Source organism: Parasteatoda tepidariorum, chromosome 2 (genome assembly GCF_982258835.1).
Source record: "Parasteatoda tepidariorum strain Cologne lab strain chromosome 2, Ptep-v5.0, whole genome shotgun sequence".
Taxonomy (NCBI): domain Eukaryota; kingdom Metazoa; phylum Arthropoda; class Arachnida; order Araneae; family Theridiidae; genus Parasteatoda; species Parasteatoda tepidariorum.
In genome coordinates this window covers 47,776,082-47,797,606 of record NC_141756.1, presented here as the reverse complement: position 1 = coordinate 47,797,606, position 21,525 = coordinate 47,776,082, and the positions used below count along the sequence as shown (strand labels likewise).

Below are 21,525 nucleotides of genomic sequence, written 5' to 3'. Positions count from 1 at the left end.
TGCAAAATACTTTATGTCCCTTTATCTGTGAGAAACAAATGGTTGTAAATATTGTTTACAAAATAATTTTTAAATCCTTCACTTTCATGCATAGTTAATTTACATATATTAAAAGTTGAAAGCAGGTACCGTAGAGATTCGAACTCTCGATCTCCTGTTTACTAGACAGGCGCTTTAACCAACTAAGCCACGGAGCCACGAATGTACGGAATTGCAAATGCAAAATATTTTATGGTCTTTTATCTGTGAGAAACAAATATTTGAAAATATTGTTTACGAAATAATTTTTATATCCATCACTTTCATGCACAGTTAATTTAAATATATTAAAAGTTGTACGCAGGCACCGGAGATATTCGAACTCTCGATCTCCTGTTTACTAGACAGGCGCTTTAACCAACTAAGCCACGGCGCCACGATTGTACGGAATTGCAAATGCAAAATACTTTATGTCCTTTTATCTGTGAGAAACAAATATTTGAAAATATTGTTTACGAAATAATTTTTATATCCATCACTTTCATGCATAGTTAATTTAAATATATTAAAAGTTGAAAGCAGGCACCGGAGAGATTCGAACTCTCGATCTCCTGTTTACTAGACAGGCGCTTTAACCAACTAAGCCACGGCGCCAAGATTGTACGGAATTGCAAATTGAAAATACTTTATGTCCTTTTATCTGTGAGAAACAAATATTTGAAAATATTGTTTAAAAAATAATTTTTATATCCATCACTTTCATGCATAGTTAATTTAAATATATTAAAAGTTGAAAGCAGGCACCGGAGAGATTCGAACTCTCGACCTCCTGTTTACTAGACAGGCGCTTTAACCAACTAAGCCACGGCGCCACGATTGTACGTAATTTCAAATGCAAAATACTTTATGTTCTTTTATCTGTGAGAAGCAAATATTTGAAAATATTGTTTTCGAAATAATTTTTATATCCATGACTTTCATGCATAGTTAATTTACATATATTAAAAGTTGTACGCAGGCGCCGGAGAGATTCGAACTCTCGATCTCCTGTTTACTAGACAGGCGCTTTAACCAACTAAGCCAGGGCGCCACGATTGTACGGAAATGCAAATGCAAAATACTTTATGTCCCTTTATCTGTGAGAAACAAATGGTTGTAAATATTGTTTACAAAATAATTCTTAAATCCTTCACTTTCATGCATAGTTAATTTACATATATTAAAAGTTGAAAGCAGGCACCGCAGAGATTCGAACTCTCGATCTCCTGTTTAGTAGACAGGCGCTTTAACCAACTAAGCCACGGCACCACGATTGTACGGAATTACAAATGCAAAATACTTTATGTCCTTTTATCTGTGAGAAACAAATATTTGAAAATATTGTTTACAAAATAATTTTTATATCCATCACTTTCATGCATAGTTAATTTACATATATTAAAAATGTAAGCAGGCACCGGAGAGATTCGAACTCTCGATCTCCTGTTTACTAGACAGGCGCTTTAACCAACTAAGCCACGGCGCCACAATTGTACGGAATTGCAAATGCAAAATACTTTGTGTCCTTTTATCTGTGAGAAACAAATATTTGAAAATATTGTTTACGAAATAATTTTTATATCCATCACTTTCATGCATAGTTAATTTACATATATTAAAAGTTCAAAGCAGGCACCGGAGAGATTCGAACTCTCGATCTCCTGTTTACTAGACAGGCGCTTTAACCAACTAAGCCACGGCGCCACAATTGTACGGAATTTCAAATGCAAAATACTTTATGTCCTTTTATCTGTGAGAAACAAATATTTGAAAATATTGTTTACAAAATAATTTTTAAATCCTTCACTTTCATGCATAGTTAATTTACATATATTAAAAGTTCAAAGCAGGCACCGGAGAGATTCGAACTCTCGATCTCCTGTTTACTAGACAGGCGCTTTAACCAACTAAGCCACGGCGCCACAATTGTACGGAATTTCAAATGCAAAATACTTTATGTCCTTTTATCTGGGAGAAACAAATATTTGAAAATATTGTTTACGAAATAATTTTTATATAAATGACTTTCATGCATAGTTAATTTAAATATATTAAAAGTTAAAAGCAGGCACCGGAGAGATTCGAACTCTCGATCTCCTGTTTACTAGACAGGCGCTTTAACCAACTAAGCCACGGCGCCACGATTGTACGTAATTTCAAATGCAAAATACTTTATGTCCTTTTATCTGTGAGAAGCAAATATTTGAAAATATTGTTTTCGAAATAATTTTTATATCCATGACTTTCATGCATAGTTAATTTACATATATTAAAAGTTGTACGCAGGCGCCGGAGAGATTCGAACTCTCGATCTCCTGTTTACTAGACAGGCGCTTTAACCAACTAAGCCACGGCGCCACGTTTGTACGGAATTGCAAATGCAAAATACTTTATGTCCCTTTATCTGTGAGAAACAAATGGTTGTAAATATTGTTTACAAAATAATTTTTAAATCCTTCACTTTCATGCATAGTTAATTTACATATATTAAAAGTTGAAAGCAGGTACCGTAGAGATTCGAACTCTCGATCTCCTGTTTACTAGACAGGCGCTTTAACCAACTAAGCCACGGCGCCACGATTGTACGGAATTGCAAATGCAAAATACTTTATGTCCTTTTATCTGTGAGAAACAAATATTTGAAAATATTGTTTACGAAATAATTTTTATATCCATCACTTTCATGCATAGTTAATTTAAATATATTAAAAGTTGAAAGCAGGCACCGGAGAGATTCGAACTCTCGATCTCCTGTTTACTAGACAGGCGCTTTAACCAACTAAGCCATTGCGCCAAGATTGTACGGAATTGCAAATTGAAAATACTTTATGTCCTTTTATCTGTGAGAAACAAATATTTGAAAATATTGTTTAAAAAATAATTTTTATATCCATCACTTTCATGCATAGTTAATTTAAATATATTAAAAGTTGAAAGCAGGCACCGGAGAGATTTGAACTCTCGACCTCCTGTTTACTAGACATGCGCTTTAACCAACTAAGCCACGGCGCCACGATTGTACGTAATTTCAAATGCAAAATACTTTATGTCCTTTTATCTGTGAGAAGCAAATATTTGAAAATATTGTTTTCGAAATAATTTTTATATCCATGACTTTCATGCATAGTTAATTTACATATATTAAAAGTTGTACGCAGGCGCCGGAGAGATTCGAACTCTCGATCTCCTGTTTACTAGACAGGCGCTTTAACCAACTAAGCCAGGGCGCCACGATTGTACGGAAATGCAAATGCAAAATACTTTATGTCCCTTTATCTGTGAGAAACAAATGGTTGTAAATATTGTTTACAAAATAATTCTTAAATCCTTCACTTTCATGCATAGTTAATTTACATATATTAAAAGTTGAAAGCAGGCACCGTATAGATTCGAACTCTCGATCTCCTGTTTAGTAGACAGGCGCTTTAACCAACTAAGCCACGGCACCACGTTTGTACGGAATTACAAATGCAAAATACTTTATGTCCTTTTATCTGTGAGAAACAAATATTTGAAAATATTGTTTACAAAATAATTTTTATATCCATCACTTTCATGCATAGTTAATTTACATATATTAAAAATGTAAGCAGGCACCGGAGAGATTCGAACTCTCGATCTCCTGTTTACTAGACAGGCGCTTTAACCAACTAAGCCACGGCGCCACAATTGTACGGAATTGCAAATGCAAAATACTTTGTGTCCTTTTATCTGTGAGAAACAAATATTTGAAAATATTGTTTACAAAATAATTTTTATATCCATCACTTTCATGCATAGTTAATTTACATATATTAAAAGTTCAAAGCAGGCACCGGAGAGATTCGAACTCTCGATCTCCTGTTTACTAGACAGGCGCTTTAACCAACTAAGCCACGGCGCCACAATTGTACGGAATTTCAAATGCAAAATACTTTATGTCCTTTTTTCTGTGAGAAACAAATATTTGAAAATATTGTTTACGAAATAATTTTTATATAAATGACTTTCATGCATAGTTAATTTACATAAATTAAAAGTTGAAAGCAGGCACCGGAGAGATTCGAACTCTCGATCTCCTGTTTGCTAGACTGGCGCTTTAACCAACTAAGCCACGGCGCCACCATTGTACGGAATTTCAAATGCAAAATACTTTATGTCCTTTTATCTGTGAGAAACAAATATTTGAAAATATTGTTTAAAAAATAATTTTTATATCTATCACTTTCATGCATAGTTAATTTAAATATATTAAAAGTTGAAAGCAGGCACCGGAGAGATTCGAACTCTCGATCTCCTGTTTACTAGACAGGCGCTTTAACCAACTAAGCCACGGCGCCACCATTGTACGGAATTTCAAATGCAAAATACTTTATGTCCTTTTATCTGTGAGAAACAAATATTTGAAAATATTGTTTAAAAAATAATTTTTATATCTATCACTTTCATGCATAGTTAATTTAAATATATTAAAAGTTGAAAGCAGGCACCGGAGAGATTCGAACTCTCGATCTCCTGTTTACTAGACAGGCGCTTTAACCAACTAAGCCACGGCGCCACAATTGTACGGAATTGCAAATGCAAAATACTTTATGTCCTTTTATCTGTGAGAAACAAATATTTGTAAATATTGTTTACAAAATAATTTTTAAATCTTCACTTTCATGAATAGTTAATTTACATATATTAAAAGTTGAAAGCAGGCACCGTAGAGATTCGAACTCTCGATCTCCTGTTTACTAGACAGGCGCTTTAACCAACTAAGCCACGGCGCCACGATTGTACGGAATTGCAAATGCAAAATACTTTATGTCCTTTTATCTGTGAGAAACAAATATTTGAAAATATTGTTTACAAAATAATTTTTATATCCATCACTTTCATGCATAGTTAATTTACATATATTAAAAATGAAAGCAGGCAACGGTGAGATTCGAACTCTCGATCTCCTGTTTACTAGACAGGCGCTTTAACCAACTAAGCCACGGCGCCACAATTGTTCGGAATTGCAAATGCAAAATACTTTATGTCCTTTTATGTGTGAGAAACAAATATTTGAAAATATTGTTTACAAAATAATTTTTATATCCATCACTTTCATGCATAGTTAATTTACATGTATTAAAAGTTGAAAGCAGGCACCGGAGAGATTCGAACTCTTGATCTCCTGTTTGCTAGACAGGCGCTTTAACCAACTAAGCCATGGCGCCACGATTGTACGGAATTTCAAATACAAAATACTTTATATCCTTTCATCTGTGAGAAACAAATATTTGAAAATATTGTTTTCAAAATAATTTTTATATCCATCACTTTCATGCATAGTTAATTTACATATATTAAAATTTGAAAGCAGGCACCGTAGAGATTCGAACTCTCGATCTCCTGTTTACTAGACAGGCGCTTTAACCAACTAAGCCACGGCGCCACAATTGTACGGAATTGCAAATGCAAAATACTTTATGTCCTTTTATCTGTGAGAAACAAATATTTGTAAATATTGTTTACAAAATAATTTTTAAATCTTCACTTTCATGAATAGTTAATTTACATATATTAAAAGTTGAAAGCAGGCACCGTAGAGATTCGAACTCTCGATCTCCTGTTTACTAGACAGGCGCTTTAACCAACTAAGCCACGGCGCCACGATTGTACGGAATTGCAAATGCAAAATACTTTATGTCCTTTTATCTGTGAGAAACAAATATTTGAAAATTGTTTACAAAATAATTTTTATATCCATCACTTTCATGCATAGTTAATTTACATATATTAAAAATGAAAGCAGGCAACGGTGAGATTCGAACTCTCGATCTCCTGTTTACTAGACAGGCGCTTTAACCAACTAAGCCACGGTGCCACAATTGTTCGGAATTGCAAATGCAAAATACTTTATGTCCTTTTATGTGTGAGAAACAAATATTTGAAAATATTGTTTACAAAATAATTTTTATATCCATCACTTTCATGCATAGTTAATTTACATGTATTAAAAGTTGAAAGCAGGCACCGGAGAGATTCGAACTCTTGATCTCCTGTTTGCTAGACAGGCGCTTTAACCAACTAAGCCATGGCGCCACGATTGTACGGAATTTCAAATACAAAATACTTTATATCCTTTCATCTGTGAGAAACAAATATTTGAAAATATTGTTTTCAAAATAATTTTTATATCCATCACTTTCATGCATAGTTAATTTACATATATTAAAATTTAAAAGCAGGCACCGTAGAGATTCGAACTCTCGATCTCCTGTTTACTAGACAGGCGCTTTAACCAACTAAGCCACGGCTCCACGAATGTACGGAATTGCAAATGCAAAATACTTTATGGTCTTTTATCTGTGAGAAACAAATATTTGAAAATATTGTTTACAAAATAATTTTTATATCCATCACTTTCATGCATAGTTAATTTACATGTATTAAAAGTTGAAAGCAGGCACCGGAGAGATTCGAACTCTTGATCTCCTGTTTGCTAGACAGGCGCTTTAACCAACTAAGCCATGGCGCCACGATTGTACGGAATTTCAAATACAAAATACTTTATATCCTTTCATCTGTGAGAAACAAATATTTGAAAATATTGTTTTCAAAATAATTTTTATATCCATCACTTTCATGCATAGTTAATTTACATATATTAAAATTTAAAAGCAGGCACCGTAGAGATTCGAACTCTCGATCTCCTGTTTACTAGACAGGCGCTTTAACCAACTAAGCCACGGCTCCACGAATGTACGGAATTGCAAATGCAAAATACTTTATGGTCTTTTATCTGTGAGAAACAAATATTTGAAAATATTGTTTACGAAATAATTTTTATATCCATCACTTTCATGCACAGTTAATTTAAATATATTAAAAGTTGTACGTAGGCACCGGAGATATTCGGACTCTCGATCTCCTGTTTACTAGACAGGCGCTTTAACCAACTAAGCCACGGCGCCACGATCGTACGGAATTGCAAATGCAAAATACTTTATGTCCTTTTATCTGTGAGAAACAAATATTTGAAAATATTGTTTACGAAATAATTTTTATATCCATCACTTTCATGCATAGTTAATTTAAATATATTAAAAGTTGAAAGCAGGCACCGGAGAGATTCGAACTCTCGATCTCCTGTTTACTAGACAGGCGCTTTAACCAACTAAGCCACGGCGCCAAGATTATACGGAATTTCAAATGCAAAATACTTTATGTCCTTTTATCTGTGAGAAACAAATATTTGAAAATATTGTCTACGAAATAATTTTTATATCCATGACTTTCATGCATAGTTAATTTACATACATTAAAAGTTGTACGCAGGCACCGGTGAGATTCGAACTCTCGATCTCCTGTTTACTAGACAGGCGCTGTAACCAACTAAGCCACGGCGCCACGGCGCCACGATTGTACGGAATTGCAAATGCAAAATACTTTATGTCCTTCTATCTGTGAGAAACAAATATTTGTAAATATTGTTTACAAAATAATTTTTATATCCATCACTTTCATGCATATTTAATTTACATCTATTAAAAGTTGAAAGCAGGCACCGGAGAGATTCGAACTCTCGATCTCCTGTTTACTAGACAGGCGCTTTAACCAACTAAGCCACGGCGCCACGATTGTACGTAATTTCAAATGCAAAATACTTTATGTCCTTTTATCTGTGAGAAGCAAATATTTGAAAATATTGTTTACGAAATAATTTTTATATCTATCACTTTCATGCATAGTTAATTTAAATATATTAAAAGTTGAAAGCAGGCACCGGAGAGATTCGAACTCTCGATCTCCTGTTTACTAGACAGGCGCTTTTACCAACTAAGCCACGGCGCCAAGATTGTACGGAATTGCAAATTGAAAATACTTTATGTCCTTTTATCTGTGAGAAACAAATATTTGAAAATATTGTTTAAAAAATAATTTTTATATCCATCACTTTCAGGCATAGTTAATTTAAATATATTAAAAGTTGAAAGCAGGCACCGGAGAGATTCGAACTCTCGATCTCCTGTTTACTAGACAGGCGCTTTAACCAACTAAGCCACGGCGCCACAATTGTACGGAATTGCAAATGCAAAATACTTTATGTCCTTTTATCTGTGAGAAACAAATATTTGAAAATATTGATTACGAAATAATTTTTATATCCATGACTTTCATGCATAGTTAATTTACATATATTAAAAGTTGTACGCAGGCACCGGAGAGATTCGAACTCTCGATCTCCTGTTTACTAGACAGGCACTTTAACCAACTAAGCCACGGCGCCACGATTGTACGGAATTGCAAATGCAAAATACTTTATGTCCTTTTATCTGTGAGAAACAAATATTTGTAAATATTGTTTAAAAAATAATTTTTAAATCTTCACTTTCATGCATAGTTAATATACATATATTAAAAGTTGAAAGCGGGCACCGTAGAGATTCGAATCCTCGATCTCCTGTTTACTAGACAGGCGCTTTAACCAACTAAACCACGGCGCCACGATTGTACGGAATTGCAAATGCAAAATACTTTATGTCCTTTTATCTGTGAGAAACAAATATTTGAAAATATTGTTTACAAAATAATTTTTATATCCATCACTTTCATGCATATTTAATTTACATATATTAAAAATGAAAGCAGGCAACGGTGAGATTCGAACCTTCGATCTCCTGTTTACTAGACAGGCGCTTTAACCAACTAAGCCACGGCGCCACAATTGTTCGGAATTGCAAATGCAAAATACTTTATGTCTTTTTATCTGTGAGAAACAAATATTTGAAAATATTGTTTACAAAATAATTTTTATATCCATCACTTTCATGCATAGTTAATTTACATGTATTAAAAGTTGAAAGCAGGCACCGGAGAGATTCGAACTCTCGATCTCCTGTTTACTAGACAGGCGCTTTAACCAACTAAGCCACGGCTCCACGAATGTACGGAATTGCAAATGCAAAATTCTTTATGGTCTTTTATCTGTGAGAAACAAATATTTGAAAATATTGTTTACGAAATAATTTTTATATCCATCACTTTCATGCACAGTTAATTTAAATATATTAAAAGTTGTACGTAGGCACCGGAGAGATTCGAACTCTCGATCTCCTGTTTACTTGACAGGCGCTTTTGTGGATTTAACTCACAAAGCAGAGTTTGCTAAAAATCATGACGTACACAAATAAAGTGGAACACATTTATTATTACTTTCAATGGTTAACTTAAATCTAAAATTCTAATTGAATATACAAATATAAATATCGGATCATCATACAATCGGCCAAAGACTCAAAATATGAGTAGGCTGCTCATCCCGCTCCACTGGGGTGAAAGAAGAAATTGTTCGTTCTTTTATAGATAACGATTTCGTACGTCACATTGATTGAATGCTTGTTTCTTGAATTCCCTTCACTTCCTTCCTGGAAACGAATCTAAAAAATAAACTCAAACTCTAAAGTTTATAAATGGAAACTACTTATTTCCACATTCGGCCCCATTATAAACTTTATCAATAAAATACTGAAATTTTTCTTTACTTAAAGGTTTCGTGAGAAAATCTGCTAAGTTGTCTTTGCTACAGATGTACTCCAATTTAAATAAGTTTTCTTCTAACATATTTCTAATAAATTGATATCTTACGTCTATGTGCTTAGTTTTCACATTTTCAATCGAATTTTTGGAAAAATAAATTGCTGCTTTGTTGTCACAGAGTTGAATTGGTACTTCCATATTTTCTAATACATTCAATTCATTTAAAACTCTTGAAAACCAAATAATTTCTTTAACAGATTCTATAAGTGAGATAAATTCGGATTCCATAGAACTAAGAGCTACACACTTTTGTTTACTTGTTTTCCAAGTGAACGGTACACCACCAAAATATATTATATGTCCACTTGATGAATATCTGTTGGTTAAATGGCATCCCCAATTAGCATCAGAAAAAGCTACTAAGTTATTTTGATTTACACTTGACAAGTTAATTTTTAAATCTTTCGTATTAAACACATAATTTAATAAATCAACAACTATATTCCAATGTTGATAAGAATAACCATTACAATATTGCGATAAAATATTAACTGAGAAAGCAATATCAGGTCTACTTCTATTAGCTATAAAAGAAAGACAACCAATCAAAGTTCTATATGGGAATTTTTTCATTAAATCTGTTTCAAAAATTTCTTCTTCGTTAACTTTAGGTGGTAATTTAATTCCAGGTTTTAAAGGCAAATTTACAAAAGTTTTAGGTAATTCTTCAAATTTCTTCATTAACTTTTCAATATAAGTTACTTGATGTAAATAAACCCTATCATTTACGGTTTCAAAGTTTACACCTAACAAATATTTCAATTTGCCTAAATCTTGAATTTCTAATTTACTTTTAAGTAAATCAACAGCTTCATCAATTTTGTTTTGGTCTTCCCCAAATAATACTATGTCGTCGACATACACCAAAAGAATAACTTTAGATTTTAATTTATAAACACAATTACACCAAAGTAGTTTTTCAAAACCTAGTTGTCCTAAAGTATTATCTAACTCAATATTCCACTGTCGTCCACTTTGTTTTAAACCATATATAGCTTTATTTAATTTACAAACCATATATTCTTTACCTTTAACTTCAAATCCTTTCGGTTGAGACCTATATAAAGTTTCACTTAAATTACCGTATAAATAAGCACTTTTAATATCCAGTTGTACACATTTCCAGCATAAACAACTTACTAATAAAATGAATAGAAATCGTATAATTGAAAAATTTACTACAGGTGAAAAAATTTCAGAAAAGTCTTTTCCTTTTACCTGTTTAAATCCTTGAGCTACCAGCCGGGACTTGAACTTCTTTATCTGGTTTTTATCATCTCGCTTCACATTATACACCCATCTGCTTCCGATGATTTTGGCACTTTCTGGAGGTTCAACTAAATCCCATACTTTACGATTTTTCATCATTTGAATTTCATCTTCCATGGATTTATTCCACTTATCCTTGTCGGCTGATTCTTGGGTTTCCTCGTACGTTCTAGGCGATTCCAAGTTGTATACTTCGTCTTCAAAAATATCTTCGAAATCTTGAACTACACAATCCGTCGATGAATCTCCGCTATCTTCTTGCTTTGGACTTGTAGACTTAAATGAAAATAGTTCTGGTTGGAACTTTAATCCGTTCTTAGCACAAAATCGTTCTACGTCCATAGTTGATCGAAGTCTCTCTTTGCTTGAAGGTGGGTAATAGTAAACATCTATTCTTGAACTTAATTTTCTTGGTGCTTCAACTCTTTTCCACTCTTCAATTTTTATTGGTAGCATTTCTTCTTTCTTTGTAACAGTTTCTTCATTATTGTCTAACACTTGTTCTTGGTAGCTGTCTTTGTATCTTACGTATTCACACTTCTTATTCTTCCCAAATAATGTCTCTACTCCATTTTTCGTTTCGTCAAAACTAGCATGAATAGTTTCTACTACTCTTCTTTCTTCTGGAATATAGATCCTATAACCCTTCGTTCTTGTTGCGTAGCCAACAAAGATTCCTAATTTTGATGTCTTGTTCAATTTGTTGCGTTTTACCTTGGGTACGTGAACAAATGCCAAAGAACCAAATATTCTTAGATGTCGAACTGATGGTTTGTATCCACTCCAAATTTCAAAAGGTGTTAATCCATTTGTTAATTTGTGTTCACTTCGGTTTCGTACATGAACGTACATATATAGAGCTTCAGCCCAAAATCGGTCATTTAGTCCACTATCGTGAAGTGATGCTCGAACAGCTTCAACTGCGTCACGGTTGAATTTTTCTGCAATCCCGTTTTGTTCTGGTGAATAAGTTGAAGTTCGCTCTATTCGAATTCCCAGATTGTTTAAATAATCTTCAAACTCGGCGTGACAAAATTCCATTCCGTTGTCTGTTCGGACTGACTTCAATTTGCAGTTTAATTCTCTTTCAGATTTTACGAGATATGTTTTGAAACATTTAAAAACTTCTGTTTTCTTCTCTACAGTAAAAACTTTCACTTTTCTGGAAAAATCATCTATTATCGACAAAAAATATCGACTTCCACCCATTGAAGGTGTTGGAGAAGGTCCCCACAAATCCATATGCACCTTATCCAGTACTTTATTTGTTAGACGTTGATAATTCCTTTTAAAAGATGCTCGGGTAGACTTTGTCACTTTGCAAGTAATACAAGTTTCAGATTTACCTTTAAGTTGCTCAATTCCTTTTACAACATTGTTATTACTCATGTGCTTAACAAGACTGTCATTTAGGTGAGCAAATCTCCTATGACACAGTGTTACGTCTAATGCAGCGTTAATTTCATTTTTAAGTATTTCAGATTTACGTTTGTCAGGTAATCCTTTCACAATGTACAGTTTATCTATTCTAGGTACACTGAAGAAATATCTGCTACGGTTATCGTAGATTATCATTTTTGAATTTTGCCAAACAATTTTATATCCCGCTATATCAATATTAGATCCAGCTATTAAGTTGCGTCGTATATTTGGAGCATAGTATACGTTCTTTAATATAAGCTTTACGAATCTGTCGTTATCGTTAACATAAAAAATTATGTCACCTACCCCTTCTACTTCTGATGTACTGTTCTTATCCCCGACGAGTACTTTTGCTTTCTTCAGAGGTCTAAACGTCTCGAACCATTCTCGTCTGTTTGTGAAATGGGATGTTGCTGCTGAGTCAATAAGCCATTCTTCTAAATCCAGTTCCGTGCTGTCGACCGAGGCAACTTCTTCGTTAATTTCAATATCCGTATAGAAAAGACCAGTAGCGGGATTTTGCCTCACACTTTGACGATCTTGCATCTTATTTGCAGTTTTGCTTGCTCTGCAATCTCTTGAATAATGACCTTGTTTATTGCAGTTGAAACACGGCCCCATACCTTTAGGTCGATATCCTTTGCTCTGCAAGTTTCGTCTGTATCCAGTTTCTTGTGTACTTCTCCGGCCCAGACCGCTTCCGCTGTGTGGAATGTCTTTGTGCTTCGACAAATTCCTTTCTCTTGATGATTTTATGTCTGTTTTAGCTAAGTAAGCATTTGTAACTGAATCGAACCCACTATCTCGAGCTTTTAGTTGGATTCTGCCGGATTCGCTGATCAATTGACTCTCAATATTATTTATTGTAAATTCCGAATCCTTTAAACGATATAAGATCTGTACTAAATTGCCATATTCTTCCGGAAGTTTCCTTATTATCTGGAAACAAATTAATAGTTCGGGAATCTCGAATCCAGCTTCTTTAATCTGTGCACTTTTATCTCGAACTCGTTGACAGAATATTCCAATCACCTCTTCATTTGGCTGAAATTTCAATTCGTAAAATTCATCTACCAGGCCAGCAATTCTTGCTCTTGATTTAGGTTCAAAATTTTCTTTTAGAATGTCCCAAGCTTTTCTTCCATCTGTCGTAGACTGAATCAACTTTAAAAATTGACGTTCAACACCTTGATATATTGTAGAATAAGCTCTAGCTTTCCTTATCTCGAAATTCTGTTTAACTGATTCTGGAGCAGTGTCTACAGGTGGTGGTGGGGGTTCAGCTCCACCGACGAATTCCCAACTTCCACGATCCATCAGAGCCACTCTCATGTCACACTTCCAACTATCGTAGTTGAATGCTCCAAGTTTGGGAAAGGCTAAGTTCGTTGATTCGGAATTTCCTTCCATATTCAAAACTTGGTTTCTTCCTGCTATTAAAATAAATCTTTCAGCTCCCAGATAAAATTTCTTCTTAATCTATATCGTTGAGGTGGGCAAAGGCGTTGACGTTTGCAAATAGCGTTGAGGTGGGCAAAGGCGTTGACGTTGGCAAATAGCGTTGAGGTGGGCAAAGGCCCATAACCTTTGTGGATTTAACTCACAAAGCAGAGTTTGCTAAAAATCATGACGTACACAAATAAAGTGGAACACATTTATTATTACTTTCAATGGTTAACTTAAATCTAAAATTCTAATTGAATATACAAATATAAATATCGGATCATCATACAATCGGCCAAAGACTCAAAATATGAGTAGGCTGCTCATCCCGCTCCACTGGGGTGAAAGAAGAAATTGTTCGTTCTTTTATAGATAACGATTTCGTACGTCACATTGATTGAATGCTTGTTTCTTGAATTCCCTTCACTTCCTTCCTGGAAACGAATCTAAAAAATAAACTCAAACACTAAAGTTTATAAATGGAAACTACTTATTTCCACAGCTTTAACCAACTAAGCCACGGCGCCACGATTGTACGGAATTGCAAATGCAAAATACTTTATGTCCTTTTATCTGTGAGAAACAAATATTTGTAAATATTGTTTACAAAATAATTTTTAAGTCCATCACTTTCATGCATAGTTAATTTACATATATTAAAAGTTGTACGCAGGCGCCGGAGAGATTCGAACTCTCGATCTCCTGTTTAGTAGACAGGCGCTTTAACCAACTAAGCCACGGCGCCACGATTGTACGGAATTTCAAATGCAAAATACTTTATGTCCTTTTATCTGTGAGAAACAAATATTTGTAAATATTGTTTACAAAATAATTTTTAAATCTTCACTTTCATGCATAGTTAATTTACATATATTAAAAGTTGAAAGCAGGCACCGTAGAGATTCGAACTCTCGATCTCCTGTTTACTAGACAGGCGCTTTAACCAACTAAGCCTCATCGCCAAGACTGTACGGAATTGCAAATGCAAAATACTTTATGTCCTTTTATCTGTGAGAAACAAATATTTGAAAATATTGTTTACAAAATAATTTTTATATCCATCACTTTCATGCATAGTTAATTTACATATATTAAAAGTTGAAAGCAGGCACCGGAGAGATTCGAACTCTCGATCTCCTGTTTACTAGACAGGCGCTTTAACCAACTAAGCCACGGCGCCACAGTTGTACGGAATTTCAAATGCAAAATACTTTATGTCCTTTTATCTGTGAGAAACAAATATTTGAAAATATTGTTTACGAAATAATTTTTATATCCATGACTTTCATGCATAGTTAATTTAAATATATTAAAAGTTGTACGCAGGCACCGGAGAGATTCGAACTCTCGATCTCCTGTTTACTAGACAGGCGCTTTAACCAACTAAGCCACGGCGCCACGATTGTACGGAATTGCAAATGCAAAATACTTTATGTCCTTTTATCTGTGAGAAACAAATATTTGAAAATATTGTTTGAAAAATAATTTTTATATCCATCACTTTCATGCATAGTTATTTTACATATATTAAAAATGAAAGCAGGCTCCGGAGAGATTCGAACTCTCGATCTCCTGTTTACTGGACAGGCGCTTTAACCAACTAAGCCACGGCGCCTCGATTGTACGGAATTGCAAATGCAAAATACTTTATGTCCTTTTATCTGTGAGAAACAAATATTTGAAAATATTGTTTACAAAATACTTTTTATATCCATCACTTTCATGCATAGTTCATTTACATATATTAAAAGTTGTGCGCAGGCACCGGAGAGATTCGAACTCTCGATCTCCTGTTAACTAGACAGGCGCTTTAACCAACTAAGCCTCGGCGCCACGATTGTACGGAATTGCAAATGCAAAATACTTTATGTACTTTTATCTGTGAGAAACAAATATTTGAAAATATTGTTTACGAAATAATTTTTATATCCATCACTTTCATGCTTAGTTCATTTACATATATTAAAAGTTGCACGCAGGCACCGGAGAGATTCGAACTCTCGATCTCCTGTTTACTAGACAGGCGCTTTACCCAACTAAGCCACGGCGCCACGATTTTACGGAATTGCAAATGCAAAATCCTTTATGTCCTTTTATCTGTGAGAAACAAATATTTGTAAATATTGTTTACAAAATAATTTTTAAATCCTTCACTTTCTTGCATAGTTAATTTGCATATATTAAAAGTTGAAAGCAGGCACCGTAGAGATTCGAACTCTCGATCTCCTGTTTACTAGACAGGAGCTTTAACCAACTAAGCCACGGCGCCACGATTGTACGGAATTGCAAATGCAAAATACTTTATGTCCTTTTATCTGTGAGAAACAAATATTTGAAAATATTGTTTACGAAATAATTTTTATATCCATCACTTTCATGCTTAGTTCATTTACATATATTAAAAGTTGAAAGCAGGCACCGGAGAGATTCGAACTCTCGATCTCCTGTTTACTAGACAGGCGCTCTACCCAACTAAGCCACGGCGCCACGATTGTACGGAATTGCAAATGCAAAATACTTTATGTCCTTTTATCTGTGAGAAACAAATATTTGTAAATATTATATACAAAATAATTTTTAAATCCTTCACTTTCATGCATAGTTAATTTACATATATTAAAAGTTGAAAGCAGGCACCGTAGAGATTCGGACTCTCGATCTCCTGTTTACTAGACAGGCGCTTTAACCAACTAAGCCACGGCGCCACGATTGTACGGAATTGCAAATGCAAAATACTTTATGTCCTTTTATCTGTGAGAAACAAATATTTGAAATTATTGTTTACGAAATAATTTTTATATCCATGACTTTCATGCATAGTTAATTTAAATATATTAAAAGTTGTACGCAGGCACCGGAGAGATTCGAACTCTCGATCTCCTGTTTACTAGACAGGCGCTTTAACCAACTAAGCCACGGCGCCACGATTGTACGGAATTGCAAATGCAAAATACTTTATGTCCTTTTATCTGTGAGAAACAAATATTTGAAAATATTGTTTAAAAAATAATTTTTATATCCATCACTTTCATGCATAGTTAATTTACATATATTAAAAGTTAAAAGCAGGCACCGGAGAGATTCGAACTCTCGATCTCCTGTTTACTAGACAGGTGCTTTAACCAACTAAGCCACGGCGCAACGATTGTACGAAATTGCAAATGCGAAATACTTTATGTCCTTTTATCTGTGAAAAACAAATATTTGAAAATATTGTTTAAAAAATAACTTTTATATCCATTACTTTCATGCATAGTTAATTTACATATATTAAAAGTTGAAACCAGGCTCCGGAGAGATTCGAACTCTCGATCTCCTGTTTACTAGACAGGCGCTTTAACCAACTAAGCCACGGCGCCAAGATGGTGCGGAATTGCAAATGCAAAATACTTTGAGTCCTTTTATCTGAGAGAAACAAAAATTTGAAAATATTGTTTACGAAATAATTTTTATATCCATCACTTTCATGCACAGTTAATTTACATATATTAAAAGTTGAAGGCAGGCACCGGAGAGATTCGAACTCTCGATCTCCTGTTTACTAGACAGGCGCTTTAACCAACTAAGCCACGGCGCCTCGATTGTACGGAATTGCAAATGCAAAATACTTTATGTCCTTTTATCTGTGAGAAACAAATATTTGAAAATATTGTTTGAAAAATAATTTTTATATCCTTCACTTTCATGCATAGTTAATTTACATATATTAAAAATGAAAGCAGGCTCCGGAGAGATTCGAACTCTCGATCTCCTGTTTACTAGACAGGCGCTTTAACCAACTAAGCCACGGCGCCTCGATTGTACGGAATTGCAAATGCAAAATACTTTATGTCCTTTTATCTGTGAGAAACAAATATTTGAAAATATTGTTTACAAAATACTTTTTATATCCATCACTTTCATGCATAGTTCATTTACATATATTAAAAGTTGTGCGCAGGCACCGGAGAGATTCGAACTCTCGATCTCCTGTTAACTAGACAGGCGCTTTAACCAACTAAGCCTCGGCGCCACGATTGTACGGAATTGCAAATGCAAAATACTTTATGTCCTTTTATCTGTGAGAAACAAATATTTGAAAATATTGTTTACGAAATAATTTTTATATCCATCACTTTCATGCTTAGTTCATTTACATATATTAAAAGTTGCACGCAGGCACCGGAGAGATTCGAACTCTCGATCTCCTGTTTACTAGACAGGCGCTTTACCCAACTAAGCCACGGCGCCACGATTGTACGAAATTGCAAATGCAAAATCCTTTATGTCCTTTTATCTGTGAGAAACAAATATTTGTAAATATTGTTTACAAAATAATTTTTAAATCCTTCACTTTCTTGCATAGTTAATTTACATATATTAAAAGTTGAAAGCAGGCACCGTAGAGATTCGAACTCTCGATCTCCTGTTTACTAGACAGGAGCTTTAACCAACTAAGCCACGGCGCCACGATTGTACGGAATTGCAAATGCAAAATACTTTATGTCCTTTTATCTGTGAGAAACAAATATTTGTAAATATTGTTTACAAAATAATTTTTAAATCTTCACTTTCATGCATAGTTAATTTACATATATTAAAAGTTGAAAGCAGGCACCGTAGAGATTCGAACTCTCGATCTCTTGTTTACTAGACGGGCGCTTTAACCAACTAAGCCACGGCGCCACGATTGTACGGAATTGCAAATGCAAAATACTTTATGGTCTTTTATCTGTGAGAAACAAATATTTGAAAATATTGTTTACGAAATAATTTTTATATCCATCACTTTCATGCACAGTTAATTTAAATATATTAAAAGTTGTACGCAAGCACCGGAGAGATTCGAACTCTCGATCTCCTGTTTACTAGACAGGCGCTTTAACCAACTAAGCCACGGCGCCACGATTGTACTGAATTGCAAATGCAAAATTCTTTATGTCCTTTTATCTGTGAGAAACAAATATTTGAAAATATTGTTTACGAAAATTTTTTTATATCCATCACTTTCATGCATAGTTAATTTACATATATTAAAAGTTGAAAGCAGGCACCGGAGAGATTCGAACTCTCGATCTCCTGTTTACTAGACAGGCGCTTTAACCAACTAAGCCACGGCGCCTCTATTGTACGGAATTGCAAATGCAATATAATTTATGTCTTTTTATCTGTGAGAAACAAATATTTGAAAATATTGTTTACGAAATAATTTTTATATCCATGACTTTCATGCATAGTTAATTTAAATATATTAAAAGTTGTACGCAGGCACCGGAGAGATTCGAACTCTCGATCTCCTGTTTACTAGACAGGCGCTTTAACCATCTAAGCCACGGAGCCACGATTGTACGGAATTGCAAATGCAAAATACTTTATGTCCTTTTATCTGTGAGAAACAAATATTTGAAAATATTGTTTAAAAAATAATTTTTATATCCATCACTTTCATGCATAGTTAATTTACATATATTAAAAGTTAAAAGCAGGCACCGGAGAGATTCGAACTCTCGATCTCCTGTTTACTAGACAGGTGCTTTAACCAACTAAGCCACGGCTCAACGATTGTACGAAATTGCAAATGCGAAATACTTTATGTCCTTTTATCTGTGAAAAACAAATATTTGAAAATATTGTTTAAAAAATAACTTTTATATCCATTACTTTCATGCATAGTTAATTTACATATATTAAAAGTTGAAACCAGGCTCCGGAGAGATTCGAACTCTCGATCTCCTGTTTACTAGACAGGCGCTTTAACCAACTAAGCCACGGCGCCAAGATGGTGCGGAATTGCAAATGCAAAATACTTTGAGTCCTTTTATCTGAGAGAAACAAAAATTTGAAAATATTGTTTACGAAATAATTTTTATATCCATCACTTTCATGCACAGTTAATTTACATATATTAAAAGTTGAAGGCAGGCACCGGAGAGATTCGAACTCTCGATCTCCTGTTTACTAGACAGGCGCTTTAACCAACTAAGCCACGGCGCCTCGATTGTACGGAATTGCAAATGCAAAATACTTTATGTCCTTTTATCTGTGAGAAACAAATATTTGAAAATATTGTTTGAAAAATAATTTTTATATCCATCACTTTCATGCATAGTTAATTTACATATATTAAAAATGAAAGCAGGCTCCGGAGAGATTCGAACTCTCGATCTCCTGTTTACTAGACAGGCGCTTTAACCAACTAAGCCACGGCGCCTCGATTGTACGGAATTGCAAATGCAAAATACTTTATGTCCTTTTATCTGTGAGAAACAAATATTTGAAAATATTGTTTACAAAATACTTTTTATATCCATCACTTTCATGCATAGTTCATTTACATATATTAAAAGTTGTGCGCAAGCACCGGAGAGATTCGAACTCTCGATCTCCTGTTAACTAGACAGGCGCTTTAACCAACTAAGCCTCGGCGCCACGATTGTACGGATTTGCAAATGCAAAATACTTTATGTCCTTTTATCTGTGAGAAACAAATATTTGAAAATATTGTTTACGAAATAATTTTTATATCCATCACTTTCATGCTTAGTTCATTTACATATATTAAAAGTTGCACGCAGGCACCGGAGAGATTCGAATTCTCGATCTCCTGTTTACTAGACAGGCGCTTTACCCAACTAAGCCACGGCGCCACGATTGTACGGAATTGCAAATGCAAAATCCTTTATGTCCTTTTATCTGTGAGAAACAAATATTTGTAAATATTGTTTACAAAATAATTTTTAAATCCTTCACTTTCTTGCATAGTTAATTTACATATATTAAAAGTTGAAAGCAGGCACCGTAGAGATTCGAACTCTCGATCTCCTGTTTACTAGACAGGAGCTTTAACCAACTAAGCCACGGCGCCACGATTGTACGGAATTGCAAATGCAAAATACTTTATGTCCTTTTATCTGTGAGAAACAAATATTTGTAAATATTGTTTACAAAATAATTTTTAAATCTTCACTTTCATGCATAGTTAATTTACATATATTAAAAGTTGAAAGCAGGCACCGTAGAGATTCGAACTCTCGATCTCTTGTTTACTAGACGGGCGCTTTAACCAACTAAGCCACGGCGCCACGATTGTACGGAATTGCAAATGCAAAATACTTTATGTCCTTTTATCTGTGAGAAACAAATATTTGAAAATATTGTTTACGAAATAATTTTTATATCCATCACTTTCATGCTTAGTTCATTTACATATATTAAAAGTTGTACGCAGGCACCGGAGAGATTCGAACTCTCGATCTCCTGTTTACTAGACAGGCGCTCTACCCAACTAAGCCACGGCGCCACGATTGTACGGAATTGCAAATGCAAAATACTTTATGTCCTTTTATCTGTGAGAAACAAATATTTGTAAATATTGTTTACAAAATAATTTTTAAATCCTTCACTTTCATGCATAGTTAATTTACATATATTAAAAGTTGAAAGCAGGCACCGTAGAGATTCGAACTCTCGATCTCCTGTTTACTAGACAGGCGCTTTAACCAACTAAGCCACGGCGCCACGAATGTACGGAATTGCAAATGCAAAATACTTTATGGTCTTTTATCTGTGAGAAACAAATATTTGAAAATATTGTTTACGAAATAATTTTTATATCCATCACTTTCATGCACAGTTAATTTAAATATATTAAAAGTTGTACGCAAGCACCGGAGAGATTCGAACTCTCGATCTCCTGTTTACTAGACAGGCGCTTTAACCAACTAAGCCACGGCGCCACGATTGTACTGAATTGCAAATGCAAAATTCTTTATGTCCTTTTATCTGTGAGAAACAAATATTTGAAAATATTGTTTACGAAAATTTTTTTATATCCATCAC

At 34.2% G+C, this 21,525-nt stretch overlaps 38 non-coding genes across 38 annotated transcripts; all 38 read right to left on the bottom strand.

Annotated features, from left to right (window-relative positions):
* Positions 1-559: 559 nt before the first annotated feature.
* On the bottom strand, positions 560-633 carry TRNAT-AGU (transfer RNA threonine (anticodon AGU)). Its single transcript has one exon. It is a non-coding gene; the product is annotated as a tRNA-Thr (tRNA).
* A 144-nt stretch (positions 634-777) lies between these two features.
* On the bottom strand, positions 778-851 carry TRNAT-AGU (transfer RNA threonine (anticodon AGU)). Its single transcript has one exon. It is a non-coding gene; the product is annotated as a tRNA-Thr (tRNA).
* A 144-nt stretch (positions 852-995) lies between these two features.
* On the bottom strand, positions 996-1,069 carry TRNAT-AGU (transfer RNA threonine (anticodon AGU)). The gene has a single exon. It is a non-coding gene; the product is annotated as a tRNA-Thr (tRNA).
* A 144-nt stretch (positions 1,070-1,213) lies between these two features.
* Positions 1,214-1,287, bottom strand: TRNAS-ACU (transfer RNA serine (anticodon ACU)). Its single transcript has one exon. It is a non-coding gene; the product is annotated as a tRNA-Ser (tRNA).
* Positions 1,288-1,430: 143 nt separating this feature from the next.
* On the bottom strand, positions 1,431-1,504 carry TRNAT-AGU (transfer RNA threonine (anticodon AGU)). Its single transcript has one exon. It is a non-coding gene; the product is annotated as a tRNA-Thr (tRNA).
* A 144-nt stretch (positions 1,505-1,648) lies between these two features.
* TRNAT-AGU (transfer RNA threonine (anticodon AGU)) lies at positions 1,649-1,722 on the bottom strand. Its single transcript has one exon. It is a non-coding gene; the product is annotated as a tRNA-Thr (tRNA).
* Positions 1,723-1,866: 144 nt separating this feature from the next.
* TRNAT-AGU (transfer RNA threonine (anticodon AGU)) lies at positions 1,867-1,940 on the bottom strand. Its single transcript has one exon. It is a non-coding gene; the product is annotated as a tRNA-Thr (tRNA).
* Positions 1,941-2,084: 144 nt separating this feature from the next.
* Positions 2,085-2,158, bottom strand: TRNAT-AGU (transfer RNA threonine (anticodon AGU)). The gene has a single exon. It is a non-coding gene; the product is annotated as a tRNA-Thr (tRNA).
* Positions 2,159-2,302: 144 nt separating this feature from the next.
* Positions 2,303-2,376, bottom strand: TRNAT-AGU (transfer RNA threonine (anticodon AGU)). The gene has a single exon. It is a non-coding gene; the product is annotated as a tRNA-Thr (tRNA).
* Positions 2,377-2,956: 580 nt separating this feature from the next.
* Positions 2,957-3,030, bottom strand: TRNAT-AGU (transfer RNA threonine (anticodon AGU)). Its single transcript has one exon. It is a non-coding gene; the product is annotated as a tRNA-Thr (tRNA).
* Positions 3,031-3,174: 144 nt separating this feature from the next.
* Positions 3,175-3,248, bottom strand: TRNAT-AGU (transfer RNA threonine (anticodon AGU)). The gene has a single exon. It is a non-coding gene; the product is annotated as a tRNA-Thr (tRNA).
* A 361-nt stretch (positions 3,249-3,609) lies between these two features.
* On the bottom strand, positions 3,610-3,683 carry TRNAT-AGU (transfer RNA threonine (anticodon AGU)). Its single transcript has one exon. It is a non-coding gene; the product is annotated as a tRNA-Thr (tRNA).
* Positions 3,684-3,827: 144 nt separating this feature from the next.
* On the bottom strand, positions 3,828-3,901 carry TRNAT-AGU (transfer RNA threonine (anticodon AGU)). Its single transcript has one exon. It is a non-coding gene; the product is annotated as a tRNA-Thr (tRNA).
* A 144-nt stretch (positions 3,902-4,045) lies between these two features.
* On the bottom strand, positions 4,046-4,119 carry TRNAA-AGC (transfer RNA alanine (anticodon AGC)). Its single transcript has one exon. It is a non-coding gene; the product is annotated as a tRNA-Ala (tRNA).
* Positions 4,120-4,263: 144 nt separating this feature from the next.
* On the bottom strand, positions 4,264-4,337 carry TRNAT-AGU (transfer RNA threonine (anticodon AGU)). The gene has a single exon. It is a non-coding gene; the product is annotated as a tRNA-Thr (tRNA).
* A 144-nt stretch (positions 4,338-4,481) lies between these two features.
* Positions 4,482-4,555, bottom strand: TRNAT-AGU (transfer RNA threonine (anticodon AGU)). Its single transcript has one exon. It is a non-coding gene; the product is annotated as a tRNA-Thr (tRNA).
* A 2,536-nt stretch (positions 4,556-7,091) lies between these two features.
* TRNAT-AGU (transfer RNA threonine (anticodon AGU)) lies at positions 7,092-7,165 on the bottom strand. Its single transcript has one exon. It is a non-coding gene; the product is annotated as a tRNA-Thr (tRNA).
* Positions 7,166-7,535: 370 nt separating this feature from the next.
* On the bottom strand, positions 7,536-7,609 carry TRNAT-AGU (transfer RNA threonine (anticodon AGU)). The gene has a single exon. It is a non-coding gene; the product is annotated as a tRNA-Thr (tRNA).
* Positions 7,610-7,753: 144 nt separating this feature from the next.
* TRNAT-AGU (transfer RNA threonine (anticodon AGU)) lies at positions 7,754-7,827 on the bottom strand. The gene has a single exon. It is a non-coding gene; the product is annotated as a tRNA-Thr (tRNA).
* A 144-nt stretch (positions 7,828-7,971) lies between these two features.
* Positions 7,972-8,045, bottom strand: TRNAT-AGU (transfer RNA threonine (anticodon AGU)). Its single transcript has one exon. It is a non-coding gene; the product is annotated as a tRNA-Thr (tRNA).
* A 144-nt stretch (positions 8,046-8,189) lies between these two features.
* TRNAT-AGU (transfer RNA threonine (anticodon AGU)) lies at positions 8,190-8,263 on the bottom strand. Its single transcript has one exon. It is a non-coding gene; the product is annotated as a tRNA-Thr (tRNA).
* A 6,115-nt stretch (positions 8,264-14,378) lies between these two features.
* Positions 14,379-14,452, bottom strand: TRNAS-ACU (transfer RNA serine (anticodon ACU)). The gene has a single exon. It is a non-coding gene; the product is annotated as a tRNA-Ser (tRNA).
* Positions 14,453-14,813: 361 nt separating this feature from the next.
* TRNAT-AGU (transfer RNA threonine (anticodon AGU)) lies at positions 14,814-14,887 on the bottom strand. The gene has a single exon. It is a non-coding gene; the product is annotated as a tRNA-Thr (tRNA).
* Positions 14,888-15,031: 144 nt separating this feature from the next.
* On the bottom strand, positions 15,032-15,105 carry TRNAT-AGU (transfer RNA threonine (anticodon AGU)). The gene has a single exon. It is a non-coding gene; the product is annotated as a tRNA-Thr (tRNA).
* A 579-nt stretch (positions 15,106-15,684) lies between these two features.
* On the bottom strand, positions 15,685-15,758 carry TRNAT-AGU (transfer RNA threonine (anticodon AGU)). Its single transcript has one exon. It is a non-coding gene; the product is annotated as a tRNA-Thr (tRNA).
* Positions 15,759-16,120: 362 nt separating this feature from the next.
* Positions 16,121-16,194, bottom strand: TRNAT-AGU (transfer RNA threonine (anticodon AGU)). Its single transcript has one exon. It is a non-coding gene; the product is annotated as a tRNA-Thr (tRNA).
* Positions 16,195-16,556: 362 nt separating this feature from the next.
* On the bottom strand, positions 16,557-16,630 carry TRNAT-AGU (transfer RNA threonine (anticodon AGU)). The gene has a single exon. It is a non-coding gene; the product is annotated as a tRNA-Thr (tRNA).
* Positions 16,631-16,992: 362 nt separating this feature from the next.
* Positions 16,993-17,066, bottom strand: TRNAT-AGU (transfer RNA threonine (anticodon AGU)). The gene has a single exon. It is a non-coding gene; the product is annotated as a tRNA-Thr (tRNA).
* A 144-nt stretch (positions 17,067-17,210) lies between these two features.
* TRNAT-AGU (transfer RNA threonine (anticodon AGU)) lies at positions 17,211-17,284 on the bottom strand. The gene has a single exon. It is a non-coding gene; the product is annotated as a tRNA-Thr (tRNA).
* A 143-nt stretch (positions 17,285-17,427) lies between these two features.
* Positions 17,428-17,501, bottom strand: TRNAT-AGU (transfer RNA threonine (anticodon AGU)). The gene has a single exon. It is a non-coding gene; the product is annotated as a tRNA-Thr (tRNA).
* Positions 17,502-17,863: 362 nt separating this feature from the next.
* TRNAT-AGU (transfer RNA threonine (anticodon AGU)) lies at positions 17,864-17,937 on the bottom strand. The gene has a single exon. It is a non-coding gene; the product is annotated as a tRNA-Thr (tRNA).
* Positions 17,938-18,516: 579 nt separating this feature from the next.
* On the bottom strand, positions 18,517-18,590 carry TRNAT-AGU (transfer RNA threonine (anticodon AGU)). The gene has a single exon. It is a non-coding gene; the product is annotated as a tRNA-Thr (tRNA).
* A 144-nt stretch (positions 18,591-18,734) lies between these two features.
* TRNAT-AGU (transfer RNA threonine (anticodon AGU)) lies at positions 18,735-18,808 on the bottom strand. The gene has a single exon. It is a non-coding gene; the product is annotated as a tRNA-Thr (tRNA).
* A 580-nt stretch (positions 18,809-19,388) lies between these two features.
* TRNAT-AGU (transfer RNA threonine (anticodon AGU)) lies at positions 19,389-19,462 on the bottom strand. The gene has a single exon. It is a non-coding gene; the product is annotated as a tRNA-Thr (tRNA).
* Positions 19,463-19,606: 144 nt separating this feature from the next.
* TRNAT-AGU (transfer RNA threonine (anticodon AGU)) lies at positions 19,607-19,680 on the bottom strand. The gene has a single exon. It is a non-coding gene; the product is annotated as a tRNA-Thr (tRNA).
* A 143-nt stretch (positions 19,681-19,823) lies between these two features.
* On the bottom strand, positions 19,824-19,897 carry TRNAT-AGU (transfer RNA threonine (anticodon AGU)). Its single transcript has one exon. It is a non-coding gene; the product is annotated as a tRNA-Thr (tRNA).
* A 1,015-nt stretch (positions 19,898-20,912) lies between these two features.
* TRNAT-AGU (transfer RNA threonine (anticodon AGU)) lies at positions 20,913-20,986 on the bottom strand. The gene has a single exon. It is a non-coding gene; the product is annotated as a tRNA-Thr (tRNA).
* Positions 20,987-21,348: 362 nt separating this feature from the next.
* Positions 21,349-21,422, bottom strand: TRNAT-AGU (transfer RNA threonine (anticodon AGU)). The gene has a single exon. It is a non-coding gene; the product is annotated as a tRNA-Thr (tRNA).
* Between the last annotated feature and the right edge of the window lie 103 nt (positions 21,423-21,525).